Below are 17,505 nucleotides of genomic sequence, written 5' to 3'. Positions count from 1 at the left end.
CAGTAGGGATGAAGAAGGATGGGCCAGCGGAGGGAAATGAAAGGAAACACACAGGGTAGAGGAGAAAAATAGCACAAGAAATCTGTTATTGAACACAGCGGAACAATATTGCAACATCTGCTCATTTCAATTACAGCAGACATTCATAAACAGTATTTGGCTTCTTTCATATTTCACACCAAAGGTTAGTTCCAAATCAATACACTCAGAAGGGACCGCGATGGTGGCCATTATGTCTGGATGCGTTTGAAGAGAAATTGGCCAAAATCAAGCACAGCTCCCTGTTCTGTCAGTTGTGGTTTGTGTTTTTTCTAACTACAGTAGGCTTTATCTCTCTTTTACAGAAAACCATTGACAAGCTGCGGATACATCAACAAATTTGTAGCCGAGCCCCACGTCTGTCACTCTCATTAAACACTGTGACTCAATAGAGTCTAAAGTAATGATGAAACACTATTAGACACCAGCCTTCACAGTGTCATTGCCCTTCCAAATGGAGCAATTATAAATCAGCTTTTTCAGGTCTATTCAGATCAGATTCTCTTGTTCCTCTCTCAACCACATCAAAATCTACTTCTGATAACGTCTGGCACAATATGCTTATAGCGCCATAACTAATGATTGATTGGGACAACGATTAGAGCACAGAAGAAGTGATTAGAAAATACTTCATTCATATTAGTTCTCTTTCACCGTGCCCTGCCTGAGGCCTTTCCAGCCTATTTCCTGCAGATATAAAGCTTCTAAATGGAGCTTGAGAGGGTCATTGCTCATAGAGACAAAGTGCTATGGTATTGACCTCTTCAGGGAGTCCTGTAGTCCATATATCAAAGCCATTAGAGCATGCCTGCTCAATACCTCAGAGATCTGCAGCACTGGGTGATCACCACTAGTCTGATACAAGTTTACAGCTGACCTTTCTACCACTGCAGTAATGCTTTTATTCCACCTGAAAGACTCCTTCCCCTGGCCTCACGCTCACCCTCGTCACTCCCCACATGCATGCACACACACGGAGCGCTTGCGAGCGCACACACACACACACACACACACACACACCCCTGACGCTGACCCCTGACAGCAAACAGTCCAAATATCAGCCAAGTCGCTCACACATTCATCCCACGCACACACCCTCACCCCCTGCAGACATTATCATGGCGCAGATGAGCTGTTAAAGCTCTCCACTCGTCTCTGCTTCTATCCATCTCTAGTGTTTTCTCTTTAATGACGAAGCACAACAATGCCTTTGAAATACATAACCACATTTTGCATCCAATTATCTTAGCACTGTAGCACACTGTAAGCTCCTACCTCTCACACACATACACCCACTTGTGGTTCCCTGCAATCACAATGCCTTTCATTTTGATTGACAGGAGTTATTGCAAGGAATCAAAGCCCGCTATTATCTCAGCTGCCCTGTCAGAATGGGATTGACTGGTGTCACCTTCTCTCTGGTACGGCGAGGAGCGAGTATACATTACCCTGTGAGCTCTGAGCTTGCTGCAGGCACTGACTACTGTCTGCCTCTACAGAGGCTCTCTGTCCCGTTTTATGTCTGTCACACGCTTACACGCAAGAATGAAAGCATGCAATCCTGCGCACGGACACGCCATCATGTTCCCCCGTCGTGTGCGCACATACACAGACCGTCTGGTGAGTGCTTTGCTTAGTACATGTAGTCCTGCTTGTATATTGACGGCTACAATGTGAAACACTGTCTGGTTTCCTTTAAAGCGCACCTCTCTGCTGGTTAATCTCTTTCACTCCTCTTTCACCATCCCTCTCTCTTGTACCAGTCCACCTCTGCTCTCCCTCCTCCTTCCGTCTCATCCATGCTCTTCTCCCACTACCTTACACGCTTTCCACCCTCAATCTTGTCCTCCGAGGCCCCTGCATTTAGAGAAGTAAGCCTGCTGGCGGGGGTTTTTCTCGCTAATTCTAGCCCACAGTGGGGTGCCCATTAGGGGGTTTGATTCTTGGTTTTGATGTCAAAACCTGGAGGTTGTTTCCTAGAGCCAAGCTCACTTCAAACAAGACACATGGGCGTTCTGTAGGACAAGTCAGCATGAGCCACCTGAGCACAACACCAGCCTAGATTTGCAGTTGAGGAATAGCCACCTTGGGGCATAGCGGGCGCCACAGGCTCACTATGTATTACTATTCATAGAAAACATGTAAGGACTGCCCTGGAAAGGTCCTCGGATGTTGGAATAATTAGCACCACGCTAGAGTTAATTTTTAATACCAGAATCTTCAGAACCTTCGCTACAAGATTTGTATCATCTCGCTCATCATTTTTTTACACCACACAACCACACGGTGCACTGAGGGATCCCTTAGTGAAGCTAAGTAAGTGCTTAACTGATTGCATCACTATACTGCCAGTGACTAACAACTGATCTTAATCATCTCCATGCGAGACCAAAGAATGCAAAATTCATAGACTTGAATGATTTATGCATTTCAACATACTGTATTAGCCACACAGTACAGTGGTGCATGTGTTCTCAGTGGAATACTTATTTATTGATAGACTACTGTCACAAAATACAGCAACACAAGAGAAAGTTTTAAAGATACACTTAGAGATTCATGCGGTGAGTTTGTTTGCGCTGTAAATTTGATTAACAGGGAGTAGTTGCATGCTGTGACAATGTATGTATATATTATTGTGTGATTTTATTTCTAATTTAATTCTAATCTATAATTCATCAGTGTGTAATGAACTCTTCACTACTGGTTTAAAATTAATACAAAGTGACAACACTGAGTGAAACACGTGCATCGCATTACATGCACCCCCCCCCCCCCCCCCGCCCCCTCCACCTCCTCCTCTCCTACTAACCCTTTTATTTCTGTCTCTCGTCACTCTCTCTTTCACACAAACACAAGGGAGTGATAATCCATGCTACGCAGTTGCAATAATATCTAATGGGACTCTTCACCCACTTGATCCCCTCCCATCCATCCATTTGCTCGAACAGTGCAGCCACAGACCACAGGGCTGTTTTTGCAAATCTGCTTAGAGAAGCGATAGACGCTCAAATACACAGTTGCTTTTAAACAGGATTTATGCCCCAAGTCATCTCCAGGGGGGCGGGGCCCCTAAGATGTCCGACAGCAACAAGAATAACACAAACAGCACGACGGAGATCGTCATGTGTGTAGGCAAGGACCATGAGGACAAGTCGAAACCGATTTACGCTTTCCAATCTCAAATGAATGTGCTGAAATCATGACGAACAGGAGGAGAGGGCATACAAAATGGGGAAAAAAGAGAAAGGCAGAGAGAGGATTGGGGCCAGGCGGCGGCAGAGAAATTGAGTTTCACATTGGTAAATAAACAAGCAGGATGGGAAGAGCAGAGTGCCATCCAACAATATTAGCCCCTTAGATTATTGATACTGTATAGTTCCAGGATTATAAATACATTTCTACCATGCAGAGATGGTCTTATTTTCATAACAGCCTGGAGACCCCATGTGAGTAGGGAGCTACTATCTTTGTTAGCTCTGGCCTTCACACATTTTCAAGAAGCTTGTTTGCACAGAGGCGAGCTAATCCCGCTCACTAAACAGGCCTCGCAAGCCACAGGAATGACGATGAGAAACCTTGAGGACTGTATACATGCCAGAGCATAAGAATGTTAACTCGTCGCTGCAGATGCTCCGAAAGTGAAGTCATGACATTCCCGGTGTTGTTTGCAGGTTTTCATTTTGTCTACCATTACGATGGCTTAATCATCAGAAGGATTCGAGGTGCAGTCTGTTGCTGCAAATGCAGATCCAGGCTACAGGTCCTACGGGAGTAAACAGTGAGCTGTCAGAGAGAGATGCCTCTCTTGTAGTGAGGGTGTGTATGTGTGTGTGGAAAGATTGGGGGTGGGGTGGTGGGGTGGTGGGGGGGGGAGTAGGACTTAAAAATCTATCTGTTCTGTTCGTTAGCACCACCCTGGCTCCTCAGGCATATGACAGGGACACCTCAAACGAAAGGCCCTGAAGGACCCACAGGACCCTGTTATACCTAAACCACCCCAAACACAACAAAACAGGACACCGCCCACTGGGAGCCCTCAACGCCTGCTGAGAAGAGGGAGGTAGGGATGAATGGAGAACGAGGATAAAGAGAGTGATGGATAGATAATGAGAGATGGAGAGATTTCACAGTGAAAATAGAGGGAATTGAAGGATAGAGAGATTGCCAAGTGAGACATGGAGTGATAGAGGGTTTTAATTAGTGGATAAGGGCTAGCTATCTGTGGGCGGCGGCAGCACTCTCGTCACGTAGATGTGCTTTCATAGCTGACCAAGCCTGAAATCTCTTGCTACTAATGCCGGGTTTACCAGCAGAACACATACTGTAGTGTGTACCCACACACACATGAGCCTGGACCTCACCATACATACAGTGTTGCTGATATGATTCAAAGATGAAACACACACTGACAGTCAGCCACAGACGGACACATACTCAGTGCCCCCGCGCCCACACACACTTATAGGATTTCACACCAACCGAAAAACAACACACTTGAACACCCACTCGCTATAGAGAATCAACACAGTCTTTACTGGCCTTTTCACTAAAGACTGTGTGAGCCTTTGCATGTTGTTTCTCTGCACCGTTGCAGTGTCTTTACCATTCAGCCTACAGTACACTGCCTACCTCCATTTTTCCTCACACTATAGCACCCAAGGTTAATGCTTGTACGTACAAATCAAGTCATATAGGTGTTACACAATAGCCTGGCGAATCTGAGTTTTGTGCCCACAGACGGCCGAACGATTGCAGAAGAAGAAAAGGTGCGCGTGCGTCCACTCGCACAGCAGATCCGTTCTTGCCAGGAGCTGCCAGGAGCAGGGACACCATCCTGGACCATTTGACTATTTATAGTGGACATGGGTCAAATCCCACATCGTTACTGCATGCCTGAGCAGTGCAGAGAAATCCATAAGGTCCTACACTATTCATGCCCTCTGAATGTGGCCTAGAGCAAGGGAGTCGCTAAGTTTTAACTTTTCAAAGGCCGTTTTTATATCACGACTACAGTTAAAACTTTTCTTCTTTCTTAAGATCTTAAATAAGGTATAGCTTTTTTTTTTCTTCTGTTTCTGTCCAGACTACTACTTTCTTTTCACGATATCCACTTCTATGCCGTCCCTCTGATCTAAAGCCCTCTGCTGATTCCCAGAAGGCTGAGGAGCAAACAAAAAACACAAAAAAGGACGACAATATGCAGCGGCACACATGCCCTGTGTGCGCATTCGCATGCACAACACCACATTCACTTGCGGGGACACACGGGCATTTGACCACAAATACACAAACACACACACGGAGCAAGAGACACCACCCAAAACCACTTAATCAATATTCCTGACAAGGCAAAGCCTTATTCAACACATTTGATATTCCTCCTCTCTCGCAAGATAAATTCATGTCACTGTCCTCCTAGCAGGACTAAAAGGCTGTTCACACTAACTCGCTTTGCAAATAAAGCTTTACATCAAGACTGACAACCTCCTAAGCTCTCTGCATCAGCCACTGCTTGGTAAAAAGCCTCTTTCAATAATGCATTTGACCGCTAAAACCTCCAACACCCAAAGTAAAGCAAAGTGGCAGAATAACAGATGCAGAATTAATTGATAAATCAATGGCATTGATTCCAGAAATTGGATTTGGTGATTAGCGATTTAGACCGTATTTCCTGCGTATCTCCTTTATGAAGTTGTTGATTAGGGAGAAATGAGGGAGTAAAGAGCATTAGGCCTGCAGAGGAGCAGCTGAAAAGATCTACCAGTAGCGGCTACTACCATTGCAGATTGATTTCTGACTGCTAAGTGGGCTAATCTTCCATCTACACCATTTACAACATGACGCCTGCCATCCGAGAAAACCCAGGAGTACGTGAGAGGAGGATTTTTGGGATGTTACCACTGCGAAAGTCCCGAGTCCTCCCTGCTGCTCCTCCCTCTTCTCAGATCTGTTCTCAGGCTTCACCTCCTCTCTGATTCTCCTGGCCTCTTGCAGTCTAAGGATACAGATGGCATTTGGCCGCCTTGCACACGAAATTCTTCTCAACAAAAAGAGGAGCAGCTCCACAAAGTCCGCAAGACTCAGTCGGTAACAAAGTGAGGTCATAGTAGGGTTCTTTTGTAAGCTGATGAGACAGAGATGCGTGGGGAGCTGAATACATTCCCTCTGTACAGGAGAGAATGTATTCATGTGAAGCATGTCTGTTTACAGATTAATACACCTCAAGGTTACAGTATACAGTGCTTTTTGGTATAACCATGAGAGACGAGACGAAGAGAATTCATACATTAACAAAGCTGTATGGTTATTAGAAAGAACGCTTTGTCTATGTCTATGTGTGAGATATCTATCAGCGAAAAGGAGATGCAGTTTTCTACATAAACAAATAATTTAAGCGCAAAATCAATAGCACATACTGTAAAATGTATTTGCAGGGAGTCATTTTAAGCACTTTTCTTTTCAATAGCATATACCGTGCACTGCGTTTCATTTATTCTCTATTCTATTTTCTGTTGCAGCATTTTCTTTCCTGAAATTTGCTAGGCAAAACTGCATTGGGCATGTTCCTTTGCTATTTGCATTTCTCATTTAGTTGCTTGTCAGATGAATCATTGTGTCGTCTGAGCATATTAAAGAGAACAAAATGTGAATTTTCCAAACAGTTTCTTTTCCAGGCACATCGGGTCGTGATGACATGCAGTGCATGCTGTAAAATATGGGATTTCAGGATTGTTACATCTGGAGACAACATGTATTAGGTCTGCTTTACTTGAAAAATGGCTGCACACTGCTGCCATGATTTTCTTGGAGTACATTTTGGCTGTTTTTTGGTATTTTTTTTTTGCTCAAATCACTTTTCTTTGTGCGGTTTGGCTTGGCATTTTGGCTGGCAATCAGCAAAGAATATGTGTCTGTACAGTTAGAAGTCAATTTGGGTGATGATACACATACTTGAAATACATCCCAGAGTTCATGGTGGATCAAGACTCATTCTGAAATAAACCTTAACAACAAAACAACTCCCCTGCAATACGATGAAAAACATATTGAACTTGATTGTACTGTACCATACTGTATTGTATTGCACTGTATACATGGTTTTCAGAAGAGATGCATCAAGCACCATTTTGGAGCTATTCATCTTTTCAATGTGTTAATAATTCATGATCATCTAGAAAGTAGAGCTATGAATATTACTGATGATACACAAGAGGCTATTTACCAGTCAGCAGGAAACAGATGAACTCGTTTAGAGGAGAGATGTACAGTAAAGCATCACTGTGTTTTATGTCGCTAAATAAATCACTTTATAGGCATGCAACAAAGTCTCAGATGGAACTTATTCATATTGAGGTATTAATCATGTTGCTGAAGTTCACATGTTGGTGTATGATGTGTTGCTGATGTTTCGTTGTGGGCAAATATGTAGCAGGTGTGTGGTTTACTCACTTTGTTACAGCAGCTACTAAAGAAACCGTGGGACTCTAATTGCCAGCTGCCGTGATGCTGGTGATCTGCAAAGTTTCTATTTGGTAGATCTGATTTTGTTCGAGTCCTTCCTTTAATAAATTTCCCACAATCTGATTTAACTCAAGGTAAAACGCTGCTGTACATCTCAGTAAAAAGCCATCCAGAGCCGATCCCTTTTTTGTCCTCCACGTCAACAAAAGCACGATAAACTCAACGCAAATACAATGGATTTTAACTTAATTATTTTGACACTAACGCCGAGATGTGCACTTTGAAGTGAAGGACAATTTATGTGGTAATAAATTGGGGAAGAAACAAAAATTGATTTTTCTTCCTCTTAAGTTGTCCACTGACTTGATTAATAAAAATTTTCACGATGAGAAATGTGTCCCTGCAGGTGTGCAACGGCTTTGTGAGTCTGGGCAAGATATTGTGCCAAGGCTGTGTGTGAGCCTGTGTGTGTGTGTGTGTGTGGGAGCCTGCTCAGACACCCTGTTTTTTGTGGTTCACCTGTGTATATGCTGTATACAGAACAGGGGCTGGACAAAATAACACGAACACCGCTATAGTAACACAATCTGACAGAATATAAAGACCCTTTATGTGAGTGTAGATGTTTACAGAGGAGGAGGACAAATAAAAGAAATAATGAGCTATATATGTAATTTGAGCTGCAGCTTCTAGTCCACTAATGGATTAGTTGATTCATAGGAAATTAACCTAATTGATTAAAATTTGAATAATTCTTAAAGCACAAATTGCATACATTCACTGGTTCCAGCCTCTCAAATGTGATTATTATCTGGTTTGCTTGTAAAAAATAAGCAAACTGAATATTTTGTTTTATTTATTTAGTTTTGAACTGCTGGTCGAGCACAATAAAACAGATGAAGACATCTACTTGGATTATCAGAGCTTGTGAAGGACATTTTTCACAGCTGACATTTTAGAGCAAATAATTAATCGATTAACTGAGAAAATAATATGTAGATTTATTTGTAATGAAAATATTTTTTAGTTGCAGCCACATTTATAATACATTATACAATACAACAGCACAAATGAAGTCCTCAAAAATTACCATATGTATAAATCAACATCATTCTGACTGCTCTTCCGCCCCAGCCTTCCAGCTAGTTGTGTTCCATCAGCACTCCTCCGAAGATACACACACAGACACACACACACACACACACACACACACTTGACAAATTAATCTCATATTTTAAAGAGAAGTAGAGTGGGCTTGACCAGTAAGCCTCTCATGGCTCTGATCCTTCTGTTTTCTGACTAGAATATGAAAGAGGGGAGAGTGAGTTTGAAGGTAGGGGAGAGAGATGGGGGGCTTTGACTGCATTTTCCCAACACAAATCTCACACAACACACCCCGCTCTTTGTTTCAACTGTATATAGTTCCTAACTCTTGCCTATAGCCCAATGGAAGAAGACAAGAGAGAATAGAGGGCTGGAGATGTCAGTTGAGACATCGCCAAATACTTAAAGGAAGAACGCCTCAGGCATATACTGTGTGTGTGTGTGTGTGTGTGTGTGTGTGTGTGTGTGTGTGTGTGTTGGCTACATTTGCGACTGAAGGTTTTGATACTACTTCTGTCCCATTCTCTGTTGCTCTTGGTCCCACTTATGGTTTCAACTCAAAAATAAACAATATTGTATTTGGATACTTTATCATAAGGAAAAGAAATGAGGAGGGGAGAGGAGACTCTGATGGAGAACATGGTTTATCCATGAAATGCTGTGTAGTGAAGAAGGTACCAAAAATAAGAGGAAACATCTTGGTTTCAAACTATCAGCTTAATAAATGGACTCTTGTACAAAGATTTACATCTAAAAACATATTATTTTACATATGAATTACATAACATACATTTATATACGAATCCTTTTTTACCACGAAACCCACGTGTACAAAATAAAAGTCTACTACCTGTCTAAGATTAAATGAGTTAATTATTTCATGAACAAAATACTGCTATTTCTACGATTTGGCGTCAATCAATTTGTAAGAACAACAACCGAATGTTGACCCAAAGCTTTGAATAACCACTACCCATCATCAGTAATTGTTCCATTTCCCAGAATGCTTTCCTGTGCTAACTACATTCATTGTAAACACAACTGTAAACACTGCGCCTGTGCTGCCATGTGAGATTTTTATTGGGTAATTAGGTGATATAATATTGCTTTTGCATTTCACTTTCTTTTATCGCAGCACTGGCAGTGTCCTTGCTGCAGAGGCTGACCACAGACGAACGAGTAGAGGGAACCCTATTTAGCTCTGCAGGATTTGTTAAACAATTCCTCTTGAGGATGGAGCGGTATTGCAGCAAGAAGGTAAATATTTGAAGTTGTACAATGGCTACATCTCTAAGTGTGTGTGTGTGAGTGCCGGTTTAGTGGTCCAGCAGCCTGATTAGCCGGCTGGCACTGGCTCTTTTACTTTGAAATTATCAGCAGGGTGGCGAACACTTTGACACATTTTATGCTTTTCCAGCAATTACATTCCTACATATGATGGACATGGAGAGAGGAAGAGAGAGGGGGGAGAAACTCCCACTGGGTCTCATATCGCCTGCGAGCTTAAACTCTGACTGCAGCACTAAGTGTTGTACTCAACATTATAAACAACCTCTGATGCATTTCACATTGTCCTCTAACTAATTCATGACCCCAATTTTATTAAGGAAATTTAGTTTTGCTGCAAACTTGTGGGGCAGAAGGGAAGTGTGTGAGCGATTCCATGGGAGAAAGGAGCATTACAGTGCCAGGGGCTACTGCATTCCTGGAATGAAAATTCATAAATAATGCAGGGCTGGATAACAAAAAGAACTCCCCCGCTGTCTCGCACAGTACTGCGTTATCCAAAGGCCATGCAATATCACTCAAATCTCAGAAAAGCACAAATTATCAGACACAAGCGAAGATTTTTTTGTTAGTGGTTTCTTTGCTCAGGACGACGGGATCTGCTGACAGCAAAACGGCAGTATCCTAACAATCGGCACTCTGGGCCTAAATTGCCAGGAAGTTGCACTGAAATAATGATGGGACTCCAAGCCAAGGAGTTGAGCCGCTTCTTTGGATTTCCAAAACGCCATATGAGCCACCCGCTTAACAACAAGAAGTCTGAAAATTAAAATGTGAGTGTGCAGCAGCTGAAAAGGGTAATTAGTACAGTGGTGACCACTAACTGCTGCTGAGGGAAACCAGAGCATATTGGCACAAGTTGAAATGTAAAACCCTGAATATCTGACTGATCATGAAGCGAGCTGGTTGACTGACAGAAATGCCAATGCCTTATCAGTGGCATGTGCACAGCGTATAATTGGTGGTTTGACATTTTAATTCAAAGACCTGTCCTCTTATTGTGAAGGCGTTGCCATAATGGGTGTGCCATTTAAAATATGCACTTAATCACTAATCGTTGCCACCGCGAGTAGTGCAAATGCCCTGCTGGGCCTAAAAATCATCCACACTTGGACCACAAGCTTACACACACTTCACCAGACAATAGTGTGAGCGGCCCCCTGCTGTGACACACAGCTCCCCCAACACTACAGTACAGTACAGTGGAAGAAACAACAAGACATGAATGTAGGATTACAATCATCAGCCTCCCCTGCTCCCATACATCATCTGCTTCCTCCCTGTGCGTGTGACTGTAAGTGTGAACGTCTGTGCATGCGTGTGAAAAAGACACAGAGGGTGTGTGTGTGTGTGTGTGTATTATCTAACCTCCATGCAGTGCACAGATGCTCTCTATTAATCACGAAGAGCAAAGACAGACTAGCCTCATTTTTATCATCACTATCAATAACATGCGAGCTGTGGAAGAATTAAGCACGGTGCTCACGTCACTGTGAGCAGCGTCAGGTAGGGCAGCAACACAACACGCAATGCAACACAGAACATGCTGGGGTTTTTTTTTTTTTGAGCTTATAATGATATGGAATAATGCAGGCAGTGTCTGATGGGAGAAACAATCCAAACATTAATATAGTTCACTGAAAGATGTGTACAGTGGCTGGAGGAGTAGTGCATTAGATCCAGGTATTAGACATATTGACAAATTGTAGTTTATGATTACAATGTATTTGTAAGAAAGACTAGAATGCTGCTTCTATCCATTCTCTGGTCAAGGGAAAGCAAGATTAACAAACCATGCAGGACAAGTGTGGGATGCTTTTGGAGAGTTTCTCAATAATAAGGGAATATATGTAGCCAATTACTCCGAAATATTATTCATATCAATATTATTTATCTATTTATTTGTATTAAGTATTTAATTCAATATTTATTGGAAATGTGCCTTCAGTGGTTTACTCCAAGCAATTATTTATAATCTACTGTGAAGGAGAGGAGTGAGGAGGTCTAATTTAAATCTATCGGAGCATATCCATCCTGCTGCAATTTTCGCTGCCTTCACAATAATTATGATTTATCAAAATTCATTTGCTGATGTTAATTATTTACCCGCACACGTTTCAGACACGGCCAATGTGAAAAACAATTTTCCTGCAGTTCAATACATTTGACCAGGAATGGCTTCACCACCTGCAGCATCACCCACAACTGTACAAGTTCATGTATGAGGTGTGGAAGAAAAAAACAAAACAAAAAACAGGCATTTATCAGCAAATAAAGCAGGTCACAGTCGTGCAATGTGTCCTGACGTGCCTGTTGGACTCGTGGTGGAGGTGGTGGTGGTGGTGGTGGTGGTGATGTCTAGGCTGCATGGATGCTGGAAGACAGAAGGCACGCGTCAGAGAGATCTATACCCCCTGGATCTCCGGTGGCCCTGTTGGCATCATTAGGCTACCTCAGTACTGATGGAGATGGAGTGGACGAGCCAGAACTGGAGCAAAACAACTCAAGGCTGCAAGCGGTGCTGAACCAAAACGAACACGACACTTGAGCCGCACACATGAAGCAGGCAGTCTGCACCTCAGTTGTCATTATTCGGGCTTGTTGTCAGACAGGTCTGCATGCACAAAGTCTACACTTCAAAGCAGACGCACTGATTTTCATAAAACCGCACCGTACACACACACACACTCTACCCCTCTGTCTGCCTCCCTCTCTCTCCCTCTCTCATACACACATACACACATATATAAGCACACACATGCACTGACACACACACACACACACGCGAGCGAGCGCGCGCGCGGGCCGTAGCGCCGCACAGCATCTGAACAGCTGATAATAACCATTTCCTGTGAACTCACGTTGTCTCAGCGCCCAAGCCTCGTTTAGCCAAGCAACATTGCAGCCGGTCTCACCCAGAGAGCCCACTAAAGGCCAGAACCGAACGTGTCGCTTACCTTTCCGACGCAGAGCCATTCCTTTAGTCCGATCCCATGTTATAAGAACCCCGCAAACGCGGAAGACTGTGCAATCCCCTCGGTAGGAATGTGACTTGAGACGCGGTGCTCCTGCTAAAATGTGGATGAGACACCTCTCTCTCTCTCTCTCTCTGTGTGTGTGTGTGTGTGCCTGCTGGTCTGGTGTCGAGGCGGCGGTGCTGATGCTGATGGTGCTCGCTCTCAAATGCCGATAGAGGACGACGAAACGATTTGCGCGCAGAGGAAGGGATCTCCTTGCAGGGGCTGTACGCGAGCCAGCTCCGCTGTGCTGTGTGACAGGGAGCCCGGCGCGGTGCGTTTAGCCGCAGTTGAACCCGAGGAGGCTGACGGGTGATGCTGTTGCTGGTGAGGCTCGGTGCCGCTATAACAGCATCCCTGGATCATACCACCGCACCGAGGAGAAGGGGGTGTGGCACAGACCGGCCACAGACACAAACACGCACAGGCTCCCTCTCGTCAGGAGCTCGTCTGGATCACTAGTTAGACCCATTCAGGTGATGCCATATGGCTGCACTGTGGTCCTGAGCCGGAATGCTGACTCATTAAAATGTGAAAGTTTGGTATTTTCTGCCAGTGCTGCCGCTTCGGTAGCCTTTCAGCCACACATTTCCAAATATCAGAAACATTTAATTCCAACGAGCAACAGGCCCAGAGAGCCCCTGAAGTGCATCACAAACATTCTTCCATATTATAAAAAGCAGGCTTTGGAGAAGCTGCTTATTGTTGAGTGTTTGCAAATAGAGGCTCATGTGGTTAAAAGCGAAGCAGAACTGGTATTTACAGCGCTGTACATGTGAGTATAATTTGTTGTGTCAGTGGGCCTGGCTTTCCTTAGCACCTGCACATCATCTCATAATATCTGTTTTCCTTTGCCAAATTAGCCACATAATGATTGTGACCTGTGCTCCATGTGTGCTGCATGGTTTGGGTATTTACAGCCAGTCGGTAGCTGGTACAAACAACTTGTGAATGACAGGGGTTCTAATGATGCAGTTTATTATTTCCCCAATGCACAGTACGCGTGGAGCTACAAACAACCATTCTGACAGCTGCTTCAGTCTATCTGCCTTTCTGCCTGTCTCACTATATCCCCAACACAACACAGCAGTACGCATCTTTCATCAACAATAGGTTTTGGCACTTTCCATCAGTTTCATCACTGCTTTCCTCTAAATGAAGGCTGCAAGTCCAGCAGTTCGAGGCAGAGAATGAAGCGATCTAAGGGAGCACAGTGAGAGAAAAAGTCTTTAGGTCCAAGTTTGTTTGATAAAATTGTGCTACTCTGACATGGAGATTACCACTGTGTTTGTCATGTGGATGTGGGTAGTCAATATGTGGCTGCCAGACTGCTTCTTGGAAGAATGACTGCTGAAGATTGTAATGGATTTTGATCAGGAGTCCAAAGAGCTTCAGAGTTTCTGAGTGCAGGGCCCCGCGTTGTGTGTTTCTGCGAGTCCATGTTTGCCCGCAGAGTCCTAATGGCAGGCACATTACACCTCCAGCGTCTGGGTAAACGCTTTTTTAAAAGAGCAGTTCCTCTTCTGCCCGACACATCTCACTGAGACATCTCCTTGACAACCAGCTCAATGCAGGGATTTTGAAATGTCACAGTTTATACTGTGATCTTTTTTTTTTTTTACCATTATGGTCTATGGAGGAGAGATAATAGATGTGGAGAGGGGAGGACGATTGGCCTTGCTTTAAGAGAAAGAAGTAATATTTTATACAACATAGTATTATTTGGATTGGTATGCATCGATGACATTAGTATAATACATTTAACATGGAGCTTTCATCATAAGGAATGTTTGCAGAGAAAATCCAGTGGACATTTTATGGGATAATAAGCATCATTAGAGCTACTGATGCTCTATAGTGCTGGTTAGAGTGCATCTCAGACATAATGTCAGTTGCATTATGTCTGATGTCATCAGCTTGTGATGCAAATTGCATTAAAATGATATAACATAATTAAATGGTATCTCATCTGGCAACCAAAAAAAAAAATGTCAGTGGAAACAAATAGGAGACCGTAAGACCACGCTTGCTGATCCAATTATTCCTGCCCTATTTGGATGACATGGAAGCACAGCTGAGTGTATAGGGAGGGATGGGGAGCACAGAGGTGGATTTAGAGCTGGTACTCCATAAAAGTGATGTGAGAGTGAAGAGAAAGCTACTGTTGCTGTGGTGAATGCTAAAATGGAGTCTAGCGAGAATATCTTTGATGGGAAGTTGTCCACAGGCCTCATATCCCCCCCCCCCCCTTTTTTTTTTCCTGATTATAAGCAACTCACGCCTATTCCAATGCGACACGTTTGTTTAAACCTGAATGGCTGGGATATTATTACACTTTAAATAGTGTCATGAGACAAGAGATAGATCCGTAATGCATCCGCTACTTAATGCTACCTCAAGCCTTAGCAGTAATATTGGATTTTAGGTATCCCTGCACTACTTTACTCCACAGCTGGAGGCACTTTCCCTGAGCATTATTTAGTCTTGTACATGCAAACCACAAAGACAACACAGCTTCTCTCCTCGGAGCCCTGTGTTCCTCGTAGGCTGTGATCGATTGGCCGGTGATCAATCCGTCCACCATAGAAAACAGGGTGAATGTTGCAATCTGTAACTAGAAACTAACAATTATCCTCTCGTTTATTTTGCTGCAGTTTTGCTGATCTGCTGCTGCTTTCGTCCCCTTTATTTCCCCCTCCATCCCTTGCCTCCTCCTACACATGTTTTCCTCTCAAAGACTTCCCCTATCTTTTCCCTTTTCTCGTCGTTTTTTTTCCACTTTCTTCTTCATTTCATCCCTCTGTCTCTCTACTCCACCACCCCCCCCCCTGCCCCTGCCCCCACCCTTCCCTGCCTGGCTCCATCCCTCTCCAGGGTGACGTTGCTGAAGGGGTTTCTCTTATTCTGTAATGAGGGATCTTGGATCAATGCTGTCAACAATGCTCATCAGCTGCACCAGCGATACAGTATGATTCTGCCCTCTCGCAGTGGATGCCTGATCTCCAGGGGTGTTAAGAGTTAACTAGGGTATTCTTCCTCCCGAAGGGTGTTGGGGATGTGCTCCATCACTCTCTCCCTCTGTTCTCCACGAGCGCGCCGGCTCCACCCAGCCAGCCATACAGCTTGAGTGTCTCACAGGAGACAGCACCAGCCATTTATTGAAATCTTTTTTTAAATGACAAAGCTATGACCTTTCCGATGCATGCGCTCCCCAACCATAAATTCTCACAGATTTCATTTTACATTTCCTCCAAGCATTCACAACCAAATTACACCTCCACAGCCTTCAACCTACAGGCAATGATCCAGTATTTTCATCTTCAATTATTACTTTTTTACTTTTAGATGATACTTTAGCACTTTTGGAGGCAGATAAGTGTTCTAGAAGTTCTAAAAAGGCGGGTATAATCTGTCCCGAAAAACACACACATTTTGACGGCAGTTTCAAAGGCTGTCCTTTTCTAAGCCTGTCATCAATTTTCCATCTGAAAAAGGAAGGGGAAGAAAAGAAGCCAGCTTGGAGAGGTATCTATTGATTAATCACTAACAGTAAGAGAGCCCCGATGTGCAAGCGATGTGAACCAGTTTCAGTGTGTTGACAGATGAAACAGCTATATAACCTCAGCTCTGTGACACATTCTCCTTCAAGCCTTTCTCTCATAATTAGTCACACCCCTGAAAGGGCATGACATTAATAAATTCTACATTAAACCCACATGTATAAACTGAGAGGAATTTGAAAGAAAGCAATATTTTAACCAGCAGTACTGTGACATTCAATAGGTAGTGAAGAGCAGGTGGAGATTGCACTACAGAGGACACAGAACGATACAGGATGGAGGACATCGCTGCACCAAAGACAGGCACCAAGCACATGATGCAGGAATTATTGATTTATAAGGCATATCTTACAGTATGCATGAAAGTGAAGGGAACATCAAGAGCATCACTTGATCACCTTGAACAATGGAATCAAGCCTTTGTTCTGGGCTTAAACAAAGCACCAGCACACACTCGCACACACCCTATTTGGTCCCAAAACCAGGGCTAAAAAAACTGCTTTTTACTTTGCACCCCTAAAATCTGAGGATTGTTCCCATAAGGATCAAAGTGTATGTGTATGTTTCAGGGCCTTTTGTATTTAAGTGTGTGTCGTGTTGAGTGCTTTCCTCAGTCTGTGCAAAAAGCCCTCAGATACTGAATGCCACCCTAAAGCATGGGCACTTCTCCTCTTCTCCTTTTATCACCGTACACTTCTTGCTCTTGCTCCCCTGCTTACCTGTGACAGGAGCGCCTTTCAAACGCACCTCATTGCATTTCAAACGCCAGTGACTCCCACTCCCGTTTCTAAGACTCCCCCACACACGTACGCGCACGCAGCTGTCAGCTGCCCAAATATTGTATATCCCCTGGCCTTCTCTCCCACCCCTTCCTGAACTAACTCCCCCACAACCTCGAGTTGTTGAGAAAATAATATTTTATGCATGCCACAGCAGCCCACACACAGATACAGCTTATGAAAGACATACCAAACCTACTTTCCTGCCAACATTTGTGTGCGTGACGTGCATATCTCTCTCTGTGTTCACGTATA

The sequence above is a fragment of the Pempheris klunzingeri genome, chromosome 9, assembly GCF_042242105.1.
Source record: "Pempheris klunzingeri isolate RE-2024b chromosome 9, fPemKlu1.hap1, whole genome shotgun sequence".
NCBI classification, from domain to species: domain Eukaryota; kingdom Metazoa; phylum Chordata; class Actinopteri; order Acropomatiformes; family Pempheridae; genus Pempheris; species Pempheris klunzingeri.
This window is presented reverse-complemented; position numbering follows the sequence as displayed.